Source organism: Rhinoderma darwinii, chromosome 3 (assembly GCF_050947455.1).
Source record: "Rhinoderma darwinii isolate aRhiDar2 chromosome 3, aRhiDar2.hap1, whole genome shotgun sequence".
Taxonomy (NCBI): Eukaryota; Metazoa; Chordata; class Amphibia; order Anura; family Rhinodermatidae; genus Rhinoderma; species Rhinoderma darwinii.
The window spans coordinates 156,296,106-156,317,892 of record NC_134689.1 but is presented as its reverse complement, the minus strand read 5'-3'; the positions used below and the strand labels follow the sequence as shown (position 1 = coordinate 156,317,892).

General features: G+C 45.4%; 1 protein-coding gene across 1 annotated transcript in view; it reads right to left on the bottom strand.

Annotated features, from left to right (window-relative positions):
* FRS2 (fibroblast growth factor receptor substrate 2) overlaps positions 1-5,538 on the bottom strand; it is a 61,166-nt gene extending 55,628 nt beyond the window's left edge. The window contains exon 1 of the mRNA XM_075856936.1: positions 5,387-5,538. The gene's annotated coding sequence lies outside the window, so the exon portion shown is untranslated. The remainder of the gene's footprint in view (positions 1-5,386) is intronic.
* Positions 5,539-21,787: the final 16,249 nt, after the last annotated feature.

Below are 21,787 nucleotides of genomic sequence, written 5' to 3'. Positions count from 1 at the left end.
TAGATTACAATAACATTTTTATTTTTAAAAAACGAGCATTTTTGGCCAAGTTATGACCATTTTTGTATTTATGCAAATGAGGCTTGCAAAAGTCCAAGTGGGCGTGTTTAAAGTAAAAGTCCAACTGGGCGTGTATTATGTGCGTACATCGGGGCGTTTTTACTACTTTTACTAGCTGGGCGTTCTGACGAGAAGTATCATCCACTTCTCTTCAGAACGCCCAGCTTCTGGCAGTGCACAGACACACAGCGTGTTCTCGAGAGATCACGCTGTGACGTCACTCACTTCCTGCCCCAGGTCCTGCATCGTGTCGGCCACATCAGCACCAGAGGCTACAGTTGATTCTGCAGCAGCATCAGCGTTTGCAGGTAAGTCGATGTAGCTACTTACCTGCAAACGCTGATGCTGCTGCAGAATCAACTGTAGCCTCTGGTGCCGATGTGTCCTCGCTCTCTTCCGACACGATGCAGGACCTGGGGCAGGAAGTGAGTGACGTCACAGTGTGATCTCTCGAGAACACGCTGTGTCTGCATTGCCAGAAGCTGGGCGTTCTGAAGAGAAGTGGATGATACTTCTCATCAGAACGCCCAGCTAGTAAAAGTAGTAAAAACGCCCCAATGTACGCACATAATACACGCCCACTTGGACTTTTGCAAGCCTCATTTGCATAAATACAAAAATGGTCATAACTTGGCCAAAAATGCTAGTTTTTTAAAAATAAAAACGTTACTGTAATCTACATTGCAGCGCCGATCTGCTGCAATAGCAGATAGGGGTTGCAAAATCTGGTGACAGAGCCTCTTTAAGTACAAGTTATTAGCTCCCTGTAAGCAGCAATTTCCGGAGAGAAGTGGACAGTTGAGTTCTTCAATGTGATTACCAACCGGAGTGAAATGTCTGTCCTCATCCATGACTACTTTACTTCTCTCCAGTAATGAGAATTCCAAAAACATTTACCTATCCTAAGGTTAGGCCACCAATATTAGGGTATGTTCACACGGCTTATTTTCAGCCGTTTTTCAGACTGTAAACGGACGAAAAATCTGAAGCAGTTCACCTCCAAACATCTGCCATTGATTTCAATAGGAAAAACTGCGTTCTGTTCCGACGGGGCATTTTTTTCTGTGGACGTTTTGAAAAACGACTGCATAAAAAAAAACGCCTGCATAAAGAAGTGCATGTCACTTCTTGAGACATTTTTCACGGACTATAGAAAAAAAAAAAAACGCTTAAAAAACAGCCATAAAAAAAGACATGAAAAACTTGAGTTGCTTAAAAAAACAAAAAACTTCTGAAAATCAGGAGCTGTTTGCCCTTGAAAACAGCTCCGTATTTTCAGACGTTTTCTGCTAAGCGTGTGAACATACCCATAAAGTCTGGGGAACCCCTTTAAGTATGCCTTAACAGCCCGGTCCGATAACAGCCCTTCTGTCCTTCAATGGACCCCCAGGCTTTCTGTTTATACAACGTACGGACCCAGAAATTCCGTCACCACCCCAGTCTCTCCCTTTATATGCCACAATCAGTGTAAATAACAGCATATAAAAGGGTAAAACGATAGAGCTCAGAGGTTTCGCTGATCTCAGCTGTCAGAGCAGAGCTGTGTGTTACAGGCATTGCCCCGCTCCTGATCACGTGGTTCACAGTAAGGGTATGTTCACACGCACCGTTTTCAGACGTAATTCGGGCGTTTTACGCCTGAAAAAACGCCCCTAATACGCCTACAAACATCCGCCCATTGCTTTCAATGGGAATCACGATGTTCTGTTCCCACGAGCCTTTATTTTACGCGTCGCTGTCAAAACACGATGCGTAAAATGACGGCTCGTCAAGAGAAGTGAAGGACACTTCTCGTGACGTTTTTGGAGGAGTTTTTCATTGAAAAACAGCTCCAAAAACGGCCGTAAAAAACGAAGTGAAAAACGCGAGTTGTTAAAAAAACGTCTGAAAATTAGGAGCTGTTTTCGCCTGAGAACCACTCTGTATTTTCAGAAGTTTTTGCTCACTGCGTGTGAACATACCCTAACAGAGCATACTTGGTCATGTGTCGGCAAGTAGTTAAAATGTAGCCGCCCCAATCGCTTGCGGCGATCAAATGAATTGCCATCAATGCAATGCATGGACGCGCTGGGTCCACCAGAGAGGGTGCTGCTCTTACAGAACAGTTCTCCGTTCTGACACATAGAAGGGGGTTCCCACTCTTTGACATCCTTATGCCCTGATAAGGCATATGGACAGAGGTTATCATGAGACGACCCATTTAAAACGGTTATACATTAAATGCCCCAAAAAATGTAAAATAAAACTTTTTTTAATAATTCTACATTTCTAGATGTTCAAAATAATGAGGAACGGAGGCAACAAACATCCATGTTGCTAAAAGTAAAACTCTAGTTTAGAAGAAAATCTGCAGATTGTCAAAATGTTAACTTTTCTCCTTGGCAGCTAAGGCACAGCACGGCTCATGGACATGGCAGTATGAAAATACTCAGCCAATAAGCAATTTGTAAGAATGTAAATACTCACTTTACACTATGAAATATTTGTGAAGATACTTAAAGAGGCTCTGTCACCACATTATAAGTGGCCTATCTTGTACATGATGTGATCGTCGCTGTAATGTAGATTACAGCAGTGGTTTTTATTAAGAAAAATGATCATTTTTGACAGAGTTATGACTTATATTAGCTTTATGCTAATGAGTTTCTCAATGGACAACTGGGCGTGTTTTACTATATGGCCAAGTGGGCGTTGTACAGAGGAGTGTATGACGCTGACCAATCAGCGTCATACACTCCTCTCCATTCATTTACACAGCACATAGCTATATCGCTATGTGCAGCCACAAAAACAGTGTCCTGACAGTGAATATACATTACCACCAGCCAGGACGTGATGTGTATTCAGAATCCTGACACTTCGCTAACGTTTCTGTGAGATTTACAGCAAGTCAAGCGTAATCTCGTTTTAAATGACAGTTTACAGCGTAATCTCGCGAGATTATGCTCGCCTTGCTGTAAATCTCACAGAAACGTTAGCGAAGTGTCAGGATTCTGAATACACATCACGTTCTGGCTGGACGTAATATATACTATCAGGACACTGTTTTTGTGTATATGGCTGCACATAGCTATATGCTGTGTAAATGAATGGGGAGAAGTGTATGACGCTGATTGGTCAGCGTCATACACTTCTCTACATAACGCCCACTTGGCCAAAAAGTAAAAACACGCCCAGTTGTCCATTAATAAACTCATTAGCATAAAGCTAAAATAGGTCATAAGTCCGTCAAAAATGATCGTTTCTCTAAATAAAAAAACACTGTTATCTACATTACAGCGCCGATCACATCATGTACAATATAGGGCACTTATAATGTGGTGACAGAGCCTCTTTAAATAAACCAGGCACTGAACTTATCACCGACTACATCAATTTCCATCTATTGTAACCTATTAGGAAATAAACTGTAAAAAAACAAAAAAATCTGACACTCAAAATGAAGTATGAGAGGAAATAAAAAAATAAAAGTTATGCTTTTATTTAAATTTAAAAAAAAGCATACACTGCCAACTTTGCCAGCGACAGATACTGCCAGGGTATTTGGTAAGACAATGTGGCATTCACATCCACAACCTAATCATACTAACCTGCAGAAAATATACAAGTTCACCTGTGATCATAAAAAGAAAACGGATAAACATCAACCTCAGCGTTATTGACATGAAACAGTAGTCCGCTAAATAAACTATGCATTACTAGAGAAATTCACTGGGGTAGAAATTACTGCCCAATATTTGTACAGCGCCATTATACTCGACATCTATAAAGATGTTATAGAACATAAGATACATTACTTAATAATCACTTCACATAGAGACACCAGATACATCTCAAACACGGCCTCTGTGGTATTTTACACAAGTACCACCAGCCAGACACTCCATATAAAAAAACCTGTGGTTTACGAATTGCTATTCACACCATGCATTGGGCCTTTGTGCGACGGTCCTAATGCAAGACTTCGGACAATGACACACAAAAGAAACGCAAGCAGGGATTGGTTGATAAACCCTGAACTGCTCTCAATGTCCAGGTGAGCACCCAGCCCTATAGGCGACCAGGGTGAGGCAAAACATAGCAACCATGCCAAAAACTATACCCTGCACAATGACAACACTGACAAGTCATACAGGGGTGGACCCAAAGTCCACAGAATTAGCAGCCAGTCATGTCTGATTATGTTTAACAATAAAAACGTAGACGACGGTAGAAAACGCCACAAAAAGTAACATTGGCTCTTTGCTGCCCTGGCGCTGAGCAAAGTCACACAATCCCTTGAAAGAGAACGGGTATCAAACAGCACAAGCGGCTTCTACAACACCGTAACAAATGATACACAAAACGTACCAATCTAAAAGAAAAATACACAGGGAGAAAGAGTAGTGTATTATGGATAAAACATCTAATAAGTCACTCAATGTATTTAGGTTTATGTCAATAAAGCTTAATCATATCTCTGCTTAATGTCAGTGAATGGGGAGAGTTTGCTACAATGTATTAGTGGTGGCAAAATGTATCAACCTGGAGGAGTTCAGGCTATTTCACTGACAGAGGATTGTCTAGACTGGATATAATTGTAGCAAAGGTAGGTCTGGACCGATTTTCACCCTTTGGATACCATTACTTTCCCATTCACTGACAGCAAACAGACCTAAAAATTGTATAAAAAAAATAAATAGATGCTCCATGCAACTTTACGTCCACCATTACATGGCATAGCAAATGTTCAGCAAGCAGAGATAGTGAATAGAATAAGTTACTGCTCATAGAGAGAGATTACATGTGCACATAAATGTTTACTACGTCTAACTGACCCCAGCTGGTCAAACTGCCAAATACACACACCTACATGAATTTAAAGCACGTCTTACTTTAATAGAGCTTATGAAAATGGATAAGGATATGATGTGATCACATGTGAATGCTAACTATAAGCTATATTGCTATTTACTGCAAGAATTAAAAACATTTCATGAACTTCCATAAACTAAACACAGAACGTAAAGCATATCACCGCAAACAGCTGAGCCCTTGCAACAGTGCCGTATTTGTAACGAGGATGACGTCATGACGGACTATCAGATGTAAGCATGTATCTCGTAAATCAGAGGAGAGAGAAGCCAACACAGCCTAAAACCCAACTGGTTCAAACAGCCAGCCTGGCAGCACAGTGCACCACCCCACTACCAGCAATGCTCATGGGCTCCACTGGTCCAGGCAGGAGTGCAGAGAGCAGCCATGTTCCCCTCCCCGCGGCGTCTATCCAGTTTGGGCTGCGTGATACGAGAAGTAATCCCGCCCCTTCTTTCTCCCAGTTACTCACGGCTCTCCATAGGGGACCGGGGAGGCTCCGTTCACTGCCGAGACTCTCTCCCCGGGCTCCAGGCCGCCAGCTGGACTGACGCTGCTTGCTGTGCGCAGATTCCAAACGCTACTGCTTCCGGGTCACACGAACAGCGGCCCCGGTTACGCGCACAAACCAGCTGAGAACGACTCGAGGACGCGCACTTGCATTGTGACGTCACTGGTTGAGAGTGAGAGAAGGCGCGACAAATGACCGCCTTCCCTAAATTTCTTAAAGCTACAGTACCACACGACCCTGGAGAGATTCGAGCCTGAGACTGATTTTAATCACCTCCACAATAAACTATAATATATAATACATACATGTATTATTATTATATGTTTTTACTCTGCAAAGTTCGTTGACAATGTTTTTTTTGTTGTCTTCAAAATATATTGGCAATTTCTTTTCTGTTAGAAAAGTCACACCTGGAACTACTGCGGAGAACTGTGTGGCTGTGTTTTTCAACAGTAGGGTTGCCGCCCACCACAGGCCCACTCGGTATTAACAGAAGACTGGTGCTGTTGTAAGATAGCCGCAGTGGGGTGTAGGCATTGCTTTACGTTCCGTCAGGAATATTGCAACACAAGAGGCAGTTGAACAAACAAGGCTTTATTCTCAGATTCAAGCTCTTGGGCTCTGTTCACATTTGTGTTGTTATTTCCAGTTTTCTATTCTGTCATAGGAACAGAAAACAACGTAAGCAATTGATGCCTCGCAGCAACGGCGTTCGACGGAACCCATTGACTTGGCTATTTTTTGTCCTGGACTTTTGACGGAATCTGCGGTGGAAGCTCCAGAAGGAGATGTGAACACCACAATGGCAGTATAAGGGCTATTTCACACCATTTTTTTGGCGCTTTTTTTGATGTGGAAACAGCGCCAAAAAAACAGCTGAAATAGCCTCCCCTTGATTTCAATAAGAGCCGCAGGCGGTTTTTTTTTTTTCCCCACAAGTGGATAAAAATGCTCGTGGGAAAAAAAACAACATGCTCTTTCTTCCCGCGGTTCCGTCTCTGATCCACCATTAAAATCAATGGGAGGCAGAGAAAGCGTTTTTTGCTGCATTTTTAGCCCGCAGCGCTCATTGGGCGCTGCCGAAAAATGCAGCAAAGAAAGTGCAAGCAGGTCAAAATTTGCCTCATAATTCCTGAAGGAATTTTGAGTCAGATTTTTTCTGCCTGCAAAAAACTCTGTGTACATGGCCTAAGGAACGTCTCTGTAGCAAATAACATTGCCTCTCATTGCATGGCTGGAACCCAGTAGCGGAATCTGTCTTATAGACCTGGGGTCATTCACACGAGGGATGGTGTCGTCCACCCTCACCGGTCTGTGTGGGTGTATAAAAGATGGCTGGACCATTGTACTGACCAAGCACTTTTTTACATTTTATGTCTCCCTTATTTCCTCATAAATTGTAAGCTCTTGCGAGCAGGTTCCTCACTCCTCTTGTATGAACTGTTAATTAGTTTTGTCCCTATGTAATGTCTGATATTGTCTGTACATGTTCCCTCTGAATTGTAAAGTGCTGCGGAATATGTTGGTGCTATATAAATAAAGATTATTATTATATGTGATACCACTCTGCTGCCCTACACAGTCTCTGAAAGTATCAGGTGCTCTACCGTCACGCCTCTGTCGACCTGGTATGGACCCTGTGTCTTCCGCTCTGAAGAAAGTCTGACTCCTCTTTGTCAGACTCTAGATCCTGCGTCAGCATAGAGGCTTCTCGCTAGTCACAGGGCACACTTACCTTGGCACATGCCCAACTATACTTCTGCCGCCAACTAACCTCTTATATATTGTCTACAGCACCTCCCCAGCACATTGCGGCACTATCGCCATTCAAGGTTCCCCCAGCAATGGTCCTTGTTAAAGTGACAGACACTTCCATGAAAAAGGCAAGCAAGCCGCCGCAGCCGCTGTCATTCCAGCGATAATAACAGAAGGTTGCCCGTTAGTTGCCCTGCCAGGCCCCCTGCCCAGGACAAACAACTCCACCTAACAGTAACATACAGTATTAAAAGCCAAAAGAACAATTCATACAGTGCAACAGTTTAATACACATAAACATAAATGTATAGAACATGTGGTCATTCGTCACCAACAACAGAATATACACCTATGGTAACTCTTACACCTCTCTGGGGTTTATTAGGTGCCACACTCGGTACCTACCTGCTCCAAACAGTCAATTGCCATCAGTAGAGAGTTCCTAGGGTAGCCTGGCAGTGCCACCTCTCCCCAACAACCTTACCCTGGATATCCAAAATGCCCGGTAGAAGGCCCCAAATTGCAAAATAATTCGGTCAGTCTTGGGGCTTAGGGATCTAGGCGAATGTTTAAATTGGGCTGGTATTGCATGCTCACTATATGGCCGTGACCCTGCAGAGCTGCATATATGTACAGGCAGTCGCATACGACATTGCTCAGCGTGGAGTAGCAGTGGGCTTCTGCCTGGTTGATCCTGCGATGCCAGCCACTGCTGTCTTTCTCCTAACACCTCATTGGGCAACATCCCGACACAGCAGCGGCTCCACTCTAACCCAAGAAGCAACCCCATCAACCTCCTTCCTGTGTCATCCACATTCACAAAGCTATACCCCATTTCTGTATTAAACTTGCCAACTGTACCTTTCTGCGGAGCGCCATGGCCAAATTTCCATGCGGATTGACCACCCACTCCCAGACAGTCTTTTCCATCTGCACACGCTGCTCCTCCGAAACTCTCACCACACTGCATTTAGTGTTTCCACTGCCTCTCACTTTAGGTCTCAGTTGGTTTTGCTGGGGCTGGCTCTCCTCAGTCCACATCCCTGCCATCTGCTCGCTCAAGGACTTTACCAATGCTCCAAAATCCTCAGGGGGTTCAGTATCAACCCCAGGTCATAGTCTCTGGTCGCAACAACCCTGCTCGCAGCAAGTTGTAAAATGGCCAGAGTGGGGTGAAGGGCAGGGTTGCCAACCTCCACTTCAGACATTTCTGGACAACTGAGCTAAAATTCACGGACAGACCAAAATTTTTACGGACACATTACAAAATCGTTGCCTGCACAGTGTGCTAGGAGTCACTCCCCAATCACAGCTCCGCTTGTAGCTTTCCCCCGCTAACTTAGGTGGTGTTTTCCCTGATTAGTCGTTCACTTTCCTTTTTTTTCTCCATCCGGCCCAGACCACTGTGACGACTTATTCCAGCCACGACTCGTCTCTGCAGAATTTGGCACACAGACATGTTGGTTTCTCACTTTTCCAGCACCTCCCCACCTATACCCCATCCTCTAAACAAATGCGTAACCCACAGTGCCCCAGATGGTAATAATGATCCCTCAGTGCTCGACACAATAAAAGTGCCCCCTCAGTAACCATGCCCCATGCAGATAACACCACACACAGTCCCTCTTGTAGATAGCCACACAGCTCCCCCTTGTAAATAACGCCACACAGCCCCCCTTGTATATAGCGCCACACACAGCCCACCCCCTGTATATAGCGTCACACACATCCCCCCTGTATATAGCACCACACACAGCCCCCCCCCTGTATATAGCGCCACACACAGCCCACCCTGGTAGATAGTGCCACACAGTCCCCCTTCTAGATAGCGCCACACACAGCCCCCCCTTGTAGATAGTGCCACACAGCCCCACTTGTAGATAGCGCCACACACAGCCTCCCTTGTAGATAGCGCCACACAGCCCCCCCTTGTAGATAGCGCTACACACAGCCCCCCTTGTAGATAGCGCCACACAGCCCCCCTTGTAAATGGCGCCACACAGCTCCCCCTTGAAGATAGCCACACAGCAGCCCCCTTGTAGATAGCCACACAGCAGCCCCCTTGTAGATAGCCACACTCAGCACCCCCCCATCCCTTGTAAGTAGCGCCACCCCCTTCCCTTATACTTAGTGCAAACAGAGCGGAGAGCAGTAGCCTAACGCTGCCACTCTCCGCTCTGTCTGAGACCAGAAAAACGTTGGTTCTCACCGCCTGGCTGGAACCCAGCAGCGGCATCTGTCTTATAGGCCTAGGGGACACTCATGTGGGTCATGCTTGCGTCAGTGACAGACCCTCCAATCTTTAGTAAGCTCCACTAGGGGAGGTCACAACTTTCTCATTTAACTACATGTCAGTTTCAAGGGAAGCAGCGGATTTGAAGCAATGAAACAGAAGAACAGCGCTATGGCCACTATTCATATATATTATGAAATCAATCAATACTGAATTTTGGATCTATTGTGAGAGAAAGAATTACAGAGAGTGGGGGCTGCCCGTAGCTGTGCTTGGGAGAAGGAGCAAATAGGTAAAAGAGCGATGTATATCAGAATATTAACAGAGAGGCGTCTGGGGTATCTGATATGTGTAACGTCTATGGCCACAGCCCATCGTTTTGACTTAAACCTCACAGCCGTGGCCATGGACATCTTACCTGTGTGCAGCGTCGTCCTCCTGTGAGGCACCGGCACTCACTTCCGGACATCGAGACTGTCTCCGGAGGGGGCGCGCGCCCACATGTGCACGGTCTTAAAGGTCCAGTGCGCGCATTTTGCAGGAAGTCTGCAATCTAGCCCAGGATGCCCTGGGCTATAAAAAGGGCTCTGCCCTCTTGCCCTTTGCCAGAGTATTGTTTGTTACCCATAGTTTGTCGTGCTAATGGTCTCCCAGTGTCTTCCAGTTTCCCAGTGTACCTTGTTCCTGTATCCAGTACCCTGTTTCCATGTTACCCAATTCTAGTACCGTGCTGTGCTGTTGTCGTGCTGTGCTGCAGTCTACGCTTGTTTTGCTACACCTCACATGACGTCTTCCCGCTGCCTGGTCCTGGACGTGCCTGCCTCGCTACTATCTACGTTGCCTCAGGTATCCTCACTGAACTATTTAACTCTGTACTTTACCTGTTTGGCCAGCTGCCATCCCGCTACGTGGTACGGCCCAGTGGGTCCACACCCCGCTTCGTGACAATATGGGCAGAAATGCAAGAAGGGGATTGTGAGTAGATTTCTAGGTAAAACACAATGTCTGGAGGTTTATCAAAACTAGTGCCAGGTAAAAGTGGAGCTGTTGATAGTAGTATCCAATTAGATTCCAGCTCTCTTTGAAAAATTCTAGAGGCTGAAGTAAATGTTGCGATGGCGGATGGGTGGCGGAATTGTTTATTTACATAGTAACCTCCATACTAGGGATGCACGATGCATCTAAACTTCGATACTGTCTCGATACTGTGCATCCCCAAACGGTTCGATACCGTTATTTCATGTATTTCGATACTAAGCTGTGCGGCCGCACAGCTCAGTATAGTAACACATGAATGTATGAGAGTGGGGCTGCGGCTGTGTAATAGTCATTGCCCCGCTCCGGAGTCCTGACAAGTGCGCGCCGTCAGGATGATGCGATGCGGCCGGCGCTGCACTAATGAGCGCCGGCACTGAAGACAGAACATGTCGGGCGCACTGCAAAACACCCCCATGTTCTGTCTTCAGTTCCTGCGCCGCCGCTCATTAGTGCAGCGCCGGCCGCATCACCTCATGTGCGCGCGCACTTCCTGCCAGGAGCGGGGCAATGGCTGTATTATACAGCCGCAGCCCCGCTGGCGGAGATGAGAGAAACCTCTCATCTCCGCCGTTATTCCAGTGAATGCTGCGATCAAAGCCGACTGCAGCATTCAGGGTAAAATGAGAAGGGGTGCCCTTTGGATCGCGTCACAGGGAATTCCTGTGACGCGATTGAGGGACATACCATATATGGGCAGACAGCCCAGGGTCCATTGAAGGACCCCAGGGCTGTCTTACCATATTTCCTGTTGTTAGGGCATACTGAGGTATGTCCTAACAACTGCCTGTGTACTATCCGTACACAGGCTAATATACTGGCATATATCTGATATTTGGCAGTACATTAAAGTTTAAAATTAAAGTAAAAACATAAAGTAATATTAAATTAAAAAAAATACACATACACTATTTTTACAATAAACATTAAAATAAGTCTCAATACATAAAATATACACATATTCTGTATTGGCGCGGCCGTAATAACCTGCACAACTATTTTTTTGCCTCATTTATGATGTGTACGCTGTAAAAAAATAAAATAAAAACTGTTTTTTTTCACTTATTATTGTGAGGCACGAGGTGTGATGAATTTAACCTCCATGTGCCTCACATTAATATTAATTAACCCCATCATGTACCTTACACATTAACCCATTATGAATGAGAAACATGATGGGGTTAATTACTATTAATCTGAGGCACATGGAGGTTAAAAATTCATCATCATCACACCTCGCGCCTCACGTCAGAGAATGGAAGAACTTCTTTTATTACTGTTGACAAAGTATTGTTTTGGTATCGAAATCGCAATACTACATGAAGTATCGGTATCGAAGTCCATATTCTGGTATCGTGACATCTCTACTCCATACAGGCATGTGTTTATCTCATATTTCATAGAGTATCCTGCAGTTTCAAAGCTGATAAACAGCATATATATTTTTATAGGGACTTTTTCTCATACTATTTCTCTATGTCTTCTTTGGGCATCTTCCATTTCCACCAAAAATATACAACACCTCAAATGGGAAAGGAGGTTGCTAGAGCAGAGGATGATGACGTATATATCCAACATCTATTTTCTTGCCAATGGTTACCAAGTCTAGATAACAATTTCATATTTATATTCCAAACAATGTTTCCTATTTGGGAAAATGAATGTAGGCTATTCGGCAAGCAAAACAGCCCCAGACTCAGCCAGATGGAATAAAGGGAGGGAGTATATATGGAGCATTCCTATATTTACATCCATAATTTTGGAATGGGATGTCCTAAAAAAATAAATAATATAGGTCTGATTGTCAGGTGTCCGCATACTGTATATATGTATACATACCCTATATGACAGATGTATTTTTGGGAAATGTGGCCTTTTTATTGAAGGGGTGTTTTTACATCAGAGTGTGTGAAAAATTTGTCACAATTATTGTTCCCATTTAAAATTGAAGTTTCTTTTTTGTTTTTTTAAAGTGTTGGTAACTATGAATCTACATTGTGTACTGAACATAAAGTTGGAACATTTCCTAAATCTATTTTTTTGAAAATAAAAGTGCCTCTACAAATGCAGTGGTACTGTGCCAGACCATGCCCAAATCACATGTAGATGATTGAGGCCTAAAAAATATAACTGGTCCCAGAGAAAATCTGCTACTGTACATCATAAAATGCTTACATTTCAGGAATTTCAAGTCTCTACATACAGTTATTGTAGGCAGTAGTACAATATATTCCTTGCTCACCGTGCAGTTGTCGAGAATATTCTCGCAGCTGTGTGCATGGTTATGGAGGGGGTGTCAATATTCTGCAGACAGTCTGTATTGGATAATTAATTAGCAAAATGATGCCGTCTCTGTCTGGGACTGCTGGAGCAATTCTGGTGCAATAGGATGCACCTTTTATGGTCTGATCCTGTCCGGAATATGTGTGTCTTGGCAGGTTTTTACCACTCTGCCGTCTCGGAGTTCTGTTTACACTTGTTGGCAAATAGTTTTTGTTAAGTAGCCTCCAGGCATGAAATGATGAAATATACGGCATGATTGATCATTCTGCTGTACAGTATATCTGATGCTTTTTGCATTATAGTCTGTGGATACAAAATAATTGTTCTATTGAATAGATAATGCATATGGCAGTTTTTCTAAACCATTATGATACAATACTGGTCCATTTAAGACGCACAAAAGAACTGGTAGTACAGGTTGGTAAGCAAAGTTTCTATAATCCTTTTGCCCTGAGTTACTCTGCTGTAAACAGATTTACATCTGATTTCCAGGTGTGTCATGAAACATGCACAGTGTTTGTACAGTGTTTTGGTGTTTGTGGTAAAAATTACCTGAGTATACATCAGTCAGCCATAATGTTAAAACCATCTGCCTAATATTAAGTCCCCTAATGCCGCCTAAACAGCTCTGACCCGTCGAGGCATACTCCACAAGACCTCTGAAGGTGTCCTGTGGTATCTAGCACCAAGACGTTAGCAGCAGGTCCTTTATCCCCTTAGGCCTCATGCACACGACCGTGGTGTTATTCTGGTCCGCAATTTCCAGGACCGTGTTCCGTGGAATGTCATCCGCAGTTCATCCGTATGTAGTCCGCAGTTCATCCGTATGTAATCCGCAAAAATGCGGATGAAAAAAAAAAAGAAAAAAAAAAAGGACTTTTAAACAGGATGCCAAAAGCTTGGTCAAACCCCCTAAGAAGGTCACATGATCGCTCTGGAGCCATTTCCTGCTGCATTTTCCCTGATCTTTGCTTTGTGCGAGTTCAGTGAGATTGCGCTGCTGATATAGCTGTGGTTTTTGTCAGTTTACTCACTGCGAACATGTCTTCGGATGATGTGGATGATGTACTCCTGTACTGGCTCCTCTCCAGGCGATTTGGACAGCAACCACCAATGCTGGACGAAGAACCGAGGAGGAGGAGGAGATATTGGGTTCACCCCATTATCTCACAACGGCTTAGGAAGGGGCATTTTAACATGCTGTACTCAGACCTGCGGCAGCACCCGGACAAGTTCCTCAGCTACTGCCGTATGTCCGTGCAAACTTTTGACTGTCTGCTGGCGGACCTTCGTCCTGGACTGATCTTCCAGGACACCACCATGAGACGTTGCATTTCTCCAGAGGAACGCCTGATCGTCACTCTGAGGTAAGAAAACCTAAATCCCCTTCTACGACATGTCTCTACCCTGCAAACAATATTAGTATACTTGTCCCCTGTTCATATTGCCGCCTTGCCACCGTGTTGCAGATATTTTTCCTGTCTGTGCATATTTTGATATATATGTTTTTTTTTTTTTTACAGATTTCTTGCTACCGGCAACTCCTTTGCCTCGCTACATTTCCAGTTTCTGCTGGGGTGCTCCACTATTTCTAAGATTGTCAGGCTTACCTGCGAAGTCATCTGGCAGCGACTTCGAGCAGCAGTTATGCCAAAGCCCAAGCCAGAGGACTGGATTCGGATTGCCGATGGCTTCTTCCAATCAGCACAGTTTCCCAACTGTGTTGGTGCGCTGGATGGTAAGCACATCCGCGTAAAAAAGCCTGCTCACTCAGGGTCTCAGTATTTTAATTATAAGCAGTTTTTCTCGGTGGTGCTGTTGGCCTTGGCTGACAGTGACTATCGGTTTATAATTGTCGATATTGGGGCCTATGGAAGCTCTGCGGATGCTGGCATCTTCAGGGCTTCCAGAATGGGTGAACGGCTAGCATCTAACCAGCTCGACCTTCCGGAACCTAGACAGCTTCCAGGATCTACAGGACCACCAGCACCCTTTGTCATTGTGGGTGATGAAGGTTTCGGACTGTCCCCTCACCTGATGCGTCCATTCCCTAGGCGTGGCTTAGATGAACAGAGGCGCATTTTTAACTACCGCCTTACACGTGCAAGACGGTATGTGGAGTGCGCCTTCGGAATTCTAAGCTGCAAGTGGCGTGTGTTCCAGAGCTCCATTCAGATGAATCCTGAAAATGTGACAAAGGTTATCCAAGCCTGTGTTGTCCACCACAATTTTCTGAGGATTCATGAGTCGGCAGTGGACGCAGAGCTGAACCATTTCTCTCCTAATTACATCCCTTTGGACTACACACCACATAGAAGACCTGGAGTGTCTGGACTGGCAGTCCGTAATTTGTATACAGACTATTTTGTATCACCTGAGGGAGCAGTTCCTTGGCAAAGGGATGTGCTTTGTCTGCCAAATTAAAATTTGAGAGGGACTGTTGTATTTCCGGTTTATGTTACAAATGTTAGTAGTTAAAGTTGCAGTAGTAGAGTAGGGACTCGCAAGAGAATGAGGACCCTTGACGCGGGTTGCGAGCTAATGTATTTCTGTTTTTTTTTTTTTAATTCTTTATTAATTAAAAAAAAAAAAAAAAAAGCGATTATTTGCATTTGGCAGAAATGCAGACCAATACCTCATTATGTTTTGCAATAATAATAAAGACAAACACATAATTAACTATAAACGTATTTTATTTCTTGCATAAAATAGTGTCAACAAACATAAACAAAACTATGTTATATAAGTAAATTATAAATTGTAGAAGGATTGCGAAGGTGCAGGTTCATGATGTGGTCGTGGAACTGACTCCCCCTGCTGCATGTGCCCATACTGTTGCTGAGAAGGTCCTGGCATGCCATAAACTGAACGATCGACACTGAATAGCGGCATTGAGTCTACATATGACGGATGCTGGATGCCTTGCGCGGTTGCTGCAGGTGCTGGAGGGACACAGTTGAAGGTGCTTGCATCACACCCCCGTCTATGAAACTCGATGGCCTGATGCATTGCACGTGGGTCAGGATGTGTCGCAAATATTTCCACGACTTCCATTAGTGCTGTTTGGCACCTTATCTGTCTGGAAATTGGCACTCTTTTAAGAATATTAGAGAGAGCGCGACAGAAGGTGCCCTCTTCAGTTTCAGTAGCTCTTTTCTCTAAGTGCTCTAATACACGCAAGTCGACTTCCTGCCTTGGCTCTGTACGTGTTGGACCTTTGGCAGAACGTCGACATTTACCTCGGGGGATAATTTCTTCCTCCGCGGCACAGACTGGATTATCCACTGTTGTTGGTTCCGCTGTCACAGGAGTGGAAGTGGACCTAGCAGTCCCCAAAGCTACGTCAGGCTCTTCAATTTGAGTCTCATCAGAGTCTTCTTCTTCCTCCAGATTATCCTTGGTTCTGTTTGAAAATGAAAACATAATGTTAGGGAATTTTTGTAGTAATTTAACGTCATGTCTACAGCTGGGCAAATACACTATGTATGCATCACTACATGCAGAGCCCTAACTAGGAAAGACAGGGCCGCATAGCAAACTTTTGACTGGGGCCATCCCTCCACTGGGTGTAACCCCCCCCCTTGTAGATAGTGCCTTTTTTGCTGCCCCCACCCCTGTAGATAACGCCATACAGCCCCACACTGTACACTGTATGGCATTATCTACCGGGGTACTATATGGCGTTATCTATAGGGGGACTGTACGGCGTTATCTAGTGAGGGGGATGTATGCCGCTAACGCCATACAGGCCCCCCTCCCCGCCCCCCGGACAAATGCCACCTATAGTGTGTCCTATAAATACATGCCTTATCGCTGGCAGCGATAGGGTGAAGGGGGGACTGAAAGTCCCCTTAAGTTCTGTCGTCTGCACATCTCCCAAAAATTGAAAGGAGCGCTGGTTATGTATGCGCACAAGCACGACTTTGGCTCCATTCATTTTGACGGAGCTGGCGAAAGTACGAGGTTTGGGATGGAGAAGTTCAGGGTACTTTCTGGCCCCCGTTCTCCCTGTCAATGCCAGCGATCACACATGTATCCCCGATTCAGTGGTTAGGGGATACATGTCTGTTGTTTAATGTCAGAGCGGGGAGATACCTCCCTGCTCAGCCGTAGTGTTCAGTTGCGTCCCGCTGTAGCCGTCATAGCGGCTGCTAGCGGAGCCTCCGGACATGGTGGAGTCCCCTCATGCCGCGGTCCCCGTAGCAGTCGCTACGGCTGCTACAGCGGTACTTACACAACTGGCTACATGGGCAGACTACAATGGTCAAAGTATATAAGCAATACTTACGGGCCAACCTGCATTACATCAAGAAGAAACGAAAGTTGTTTGGTGTACATGTATGGCTTTTTTTTCAGACGTCCGTCTCCGCTCTTCCCCTTGTCATTTATCTCACGCTTGAATTGGTCTCTGCACGTGTTCCAGCGTGTTTTGACGTTTTCGACTATGATATAAAATAAACCAATCACAGATCAACATTTTAGAAGAGTACATTACTAGATATTAGGAAATGTGGTTTATTATATGAAAATGATGCCGCAAACAAATCTGCACCTACATTTGCATATTTGACAGGTAATTCCGACGTTGCAGAAACTACAGCAGACTTGCCACGTTTTCCATGTGCCCACACGACAGCGTCCGTAACGGCTGAAATGACGTTGCTGGTTTCAGGAGAAAACATCACCCGTAATTTCAGACGTAAAGGCATGTGCTGGCGCTTTAACGCAGCGTCCTTTACGGACGTAAATGATTTTCATAGGAGCCCATGAATAACGGCTCCAATTATGGCACAAGAAGTGACAGGTCACTTCTTTGACGCGGGCGTCTATTGACGCGTAAATATACACGCCGCTTGAACACACAAACGTCAGCCCATTGCTTTCACTGGGCAGATGTTTGTCAACGCTATTGCAGCGTATTTAGCGTGCGTGATAGAGGTCAAACACCCACTAATTACGTCGGTAATTAGTGTGTGGGAACATACCCTCATAGTGACATGTCACGTTTTGATCGGTGCTGTTCAGAGCCATGAGACCCCCACAATCTCACGTGCACTTCTGCAGCTTCATTTCAGCGATTGGTGGGTGTTTCAGTGATCCAACCGCCAAACAAAACGTCAGGCATGTCATTATGACATGACAGGAGTACTCAGAAACCGCATCAAGTTGTGAAACTTACCCATGCGCTTCTTTTGCACTTTAGTTGCCTTCTCCCACTCAGGATGCACCTCACTGCAGACCTCCTGCCAGGCAAGATCTTTCATATTCCTGTCTGCATATTCTTCCACCCGCTTATTCCACAGACAGGGCTTGTGCTGGACCAGGATGATTAGTTTCTCTACGTTTATTGAAGCCATGCTGCTCTCTGCTGCTCTCTGCTGCTCTCATGCACTCCAGACTTCACGACGACAGAAGTCATTTCCGGTCGGCGCCTAGCAACACTTCCGCAAATCCGCAAACTGCGGATGACACACGGCGGTGTATCCGCAATTTCCACGGGCCCATTGACTTCTATTGGCATGTCCGCACCGCATTTGCGGCCCATAATAGGACATGTCCGGAGTTTCTGCGGCACGGATGTGCGGACATGCGGAGACCCGTGAAAACACGGATAGTGTGTATGGGCCCATAGAAATGAATGGGTCCGCAATTCTCCCGTGGATTTGCGGGGGAATTGCGGACGCAAAAACACGGTCGTGTGCATGAGGCCTTAGAGTATGTTCACAGGCACTGTTTTCAGACGTAATTCGGGCATTTTACGCCTCGAATTACGCCTGAAGAAACTGCTCCATTACGCCTACAAACATCTGCCCATTGCTTGCAATGGGTTTTACGATGTTCTGTTTTACGTCTCTGTCAAAATACGGCACGTAAAAAGACGCCCGCGAAAAAGAAGTGCATGTCACTTCTTGGGACGTTTTTGGAGCCGTTTTTCATTGACTCCATTGAAAAACAGCTCCAATAATATCCGTAAAATACGCCGCGAAAAACGCCAGTTGCTACAAAAACGTCTGAAATCAGGAGCTGTTGTCTCCTGAAAACAGTTCCGTATTTTCAGACGTATTTTACTAAGCCGTGTGAACATCCCCTTACCGCTGCAGCTGGTTTTAACCTTCACAAAAGTGCCTCATTTTTCAAATATGACATATGTGGGAATAACTTTGTAATGCTTTTATTAATCCAAGCGATTCTCAGTTTGTACTTTATGTTAGTGGTGACATTTGGTTCGATACATTCAGTGTTTATTTATGAAAACACCAAAAAATGTTAGAAAATTTTAAAACAGTTTTACATTTGAATTTATTTGCTTCTAAGACAGATAGTCATACTACATAGTCATACAGATAGTCAGACCACATAGTGACCATAGTTACCAGTAGTTACGAATTAACATTTAACATATGGCACAATTTTTTAAACGTCCTTTTATTGTTTTTGGACGTTAAAAGCTTATAAGTTTAACAGCAATTTTTCAAATGTTTAAGATAATTTCCAAAACAGAATTTTATAGGAACCAATTCAGTCCCGAAGTGACTTTGAGGGACCTATATATTAGAAATCCCTATAAAATCACCCTATTTTAAAAACTGCACCCCTCAAAGTAATGAAAACAGCGTTTAGTAAATGTGCCATTTCTTTCACCATTTCAAAGGAATTAAAGGGGTTTTACACATTCTTAAAAACTGCCTCTGGGCACCGGAAGTTTTGAATGGTATGCAGTAGTTGGAGCCGGAAGCAGATGGCTCCGACCACTGCATAGCAGCCGTTCAGCATAACTGTGGCTCTGCTCCTATTCATTTGAATAGGAGCAGAGCAGCAGTGCGGCAGCTCGGCCTCTATTCTTTGACTGGAGCCATCTGCTTCCAGCAACATCGTCCAATGCACGGTGCAGGGTTCGGGTGTCGGACCCGCACCAATCATATACAGATGACCAGAGGCGTAACTATAGGTTTAGCCTAGGGAGGGCGAAAAAACATCTGCGTGGGCCCAAACCATGTTTAGGCTGGGTTCACACGACCACATTAACGTCCGTAATGGACGGACGTATTTCGGCTGGAAGTCCCGGACCAAACTCAGTGCAGGGAGCCGGGCTCCTAGCATCATAGTTATGTACGACGCTAGGAGTCCCTGCCTCTCTGCAGGACAACTGTCCCGTACTGTAATCATGTTTTCAGTACGGAACAGTAGTTCCACGGAGAGGCAGGGACTCCTAGCATCGTACATAACTATGATGCTAGGAGCCCGGCTCCCTGCACTGAGTTCGGTCCGTCCATTACGGACGCTAATGTGGTCGTGTGAACCCAGCCTCACAACTACAGAGGTGCATGCGGCAGGGTCAGATTTAAGTAATCAACGTAGTTTGCTGTGTTACTCTGTTTCTGTAGAAACTTCCAAAGAAGTGAATGGGTGTTACAGAAACAGCGCAGCATAGCGAGCTACGCTGTTTACGTAACTTCCATCACGTCACAGTATAGTGCCTCCCAAACACATAATACCCTCATAGCTGCCCCCACACAGGATAATGCCCCTATAGCTGCCCTTACACAGTATAATGCCTTCATAGCTGCCCCACACAGTAAAATGCCCCTTTAGCTGCCCTACACAGTATTATGCCCCTAAAGTACCTCCCCACACAGTATAATACCCCTATAGTGCCCCCACACAGTATAATGCCCCCATAGTGCCCCCACACACTATAATGGCCCTATAGTGACCCCACACATTATAATGCTTCCTAGCTACCCCCACACAGTATACAGCCCCATAGCTACCCCCACAAAGTACAAGGGCCCTATAATGCCCCCACACAGTATAATGCTCCCTAGCTGTTCCCACACAGTATAATGCCCCCCATAGCTCCCCCATACAGTAAAATTCCCTCATAGCTGCTCCCACACAGCATAATGCCTCTATAGCTGCCCCCACACAGTATAATGCCCCCATAGCAGCCCCACACAGTACAATACCCCCTTGCTGCTCCACACAGCATATTGTCTCTATATCTGCCCCTATACAGTATAATGCCCCACAGCTGACCCTATAAGGTAAAATTCCCCCAAAGTGACCACCCACACATTATAATGCCGCCATAGCTGCCCCACACAGTATAATGCACCTATAGCTGCCTCTATACAGTATAATACCCCTACAGCAGCCCCCCACATTAAAATACCCAAATAGCTGCCCCCTCGCTGTATAATGCCCTCATAGCTGCCCCACACAGTAAAATGCCCCTATAGTACCTCCCCACAGATTATAAGGCCCCAAAAGTGCCTCACACACAGTATAATGCCCCCACACAGTATAATGGCCCTATTGTTAAGGATCTGCCAGGCACAGCTTCTGTATCCACGCCCATAGGTAATCAGTCTGCACCTGCTTCTATGTCTGTGAGACTGACTCCATCTTCCACCACTCAGGATGGCAGGCTTAGGAGTGGGAGAGCCTATCACAGCCTGGCCAGACGGAGCTAGCTCCCGCCCTCTGTCTACTTATACCTGCCTTTCCTGTTCCTCCTTGCTTGTGATTCTTCTCTGTTGGTTTCCTGGCCCTGCTGCAGCTTCTTGAACGACTTGTCCCTGCTTCGTATTGACCCTGGCTTACTGACTACTCTTCTGCTCTGCGTTTGGTACCTCGTACACTCCTGGTTTGACTCGGCTTGTTCACTACTCTCCTGCTCTACGTTTGGCACCTCGTGCTCTCCTGGTTTGACTCGGCTCGTTTACTACTCTTGTTGCTTACGGTGTTGCCGTGGGCAACTGCCCCGTTTCCCGTTGTTCTGTGTTTCCATGTCTGTTGTGTGTCGTGCACTTATTGAGTGTAGGGACCGTCGCCCAGTTGTACCCCGTCGCCTAGGGTGGGTCGTTGCAAGTAGGCAGGAACTGAGTGGCGGGTAGATTAGGGCTCACTTGTAAAGGATCTGCCAGGCACAGCTTCGGGGTTAACTCCCATAATTAATCAGTCAGCACCTGAATCTACATCCCTGAGACTGACTCCAGCTTCCACCACTCAGGCTGGCAGGCTTAGGAGTGGGAGAGCCTATCGCAACCTGGCCA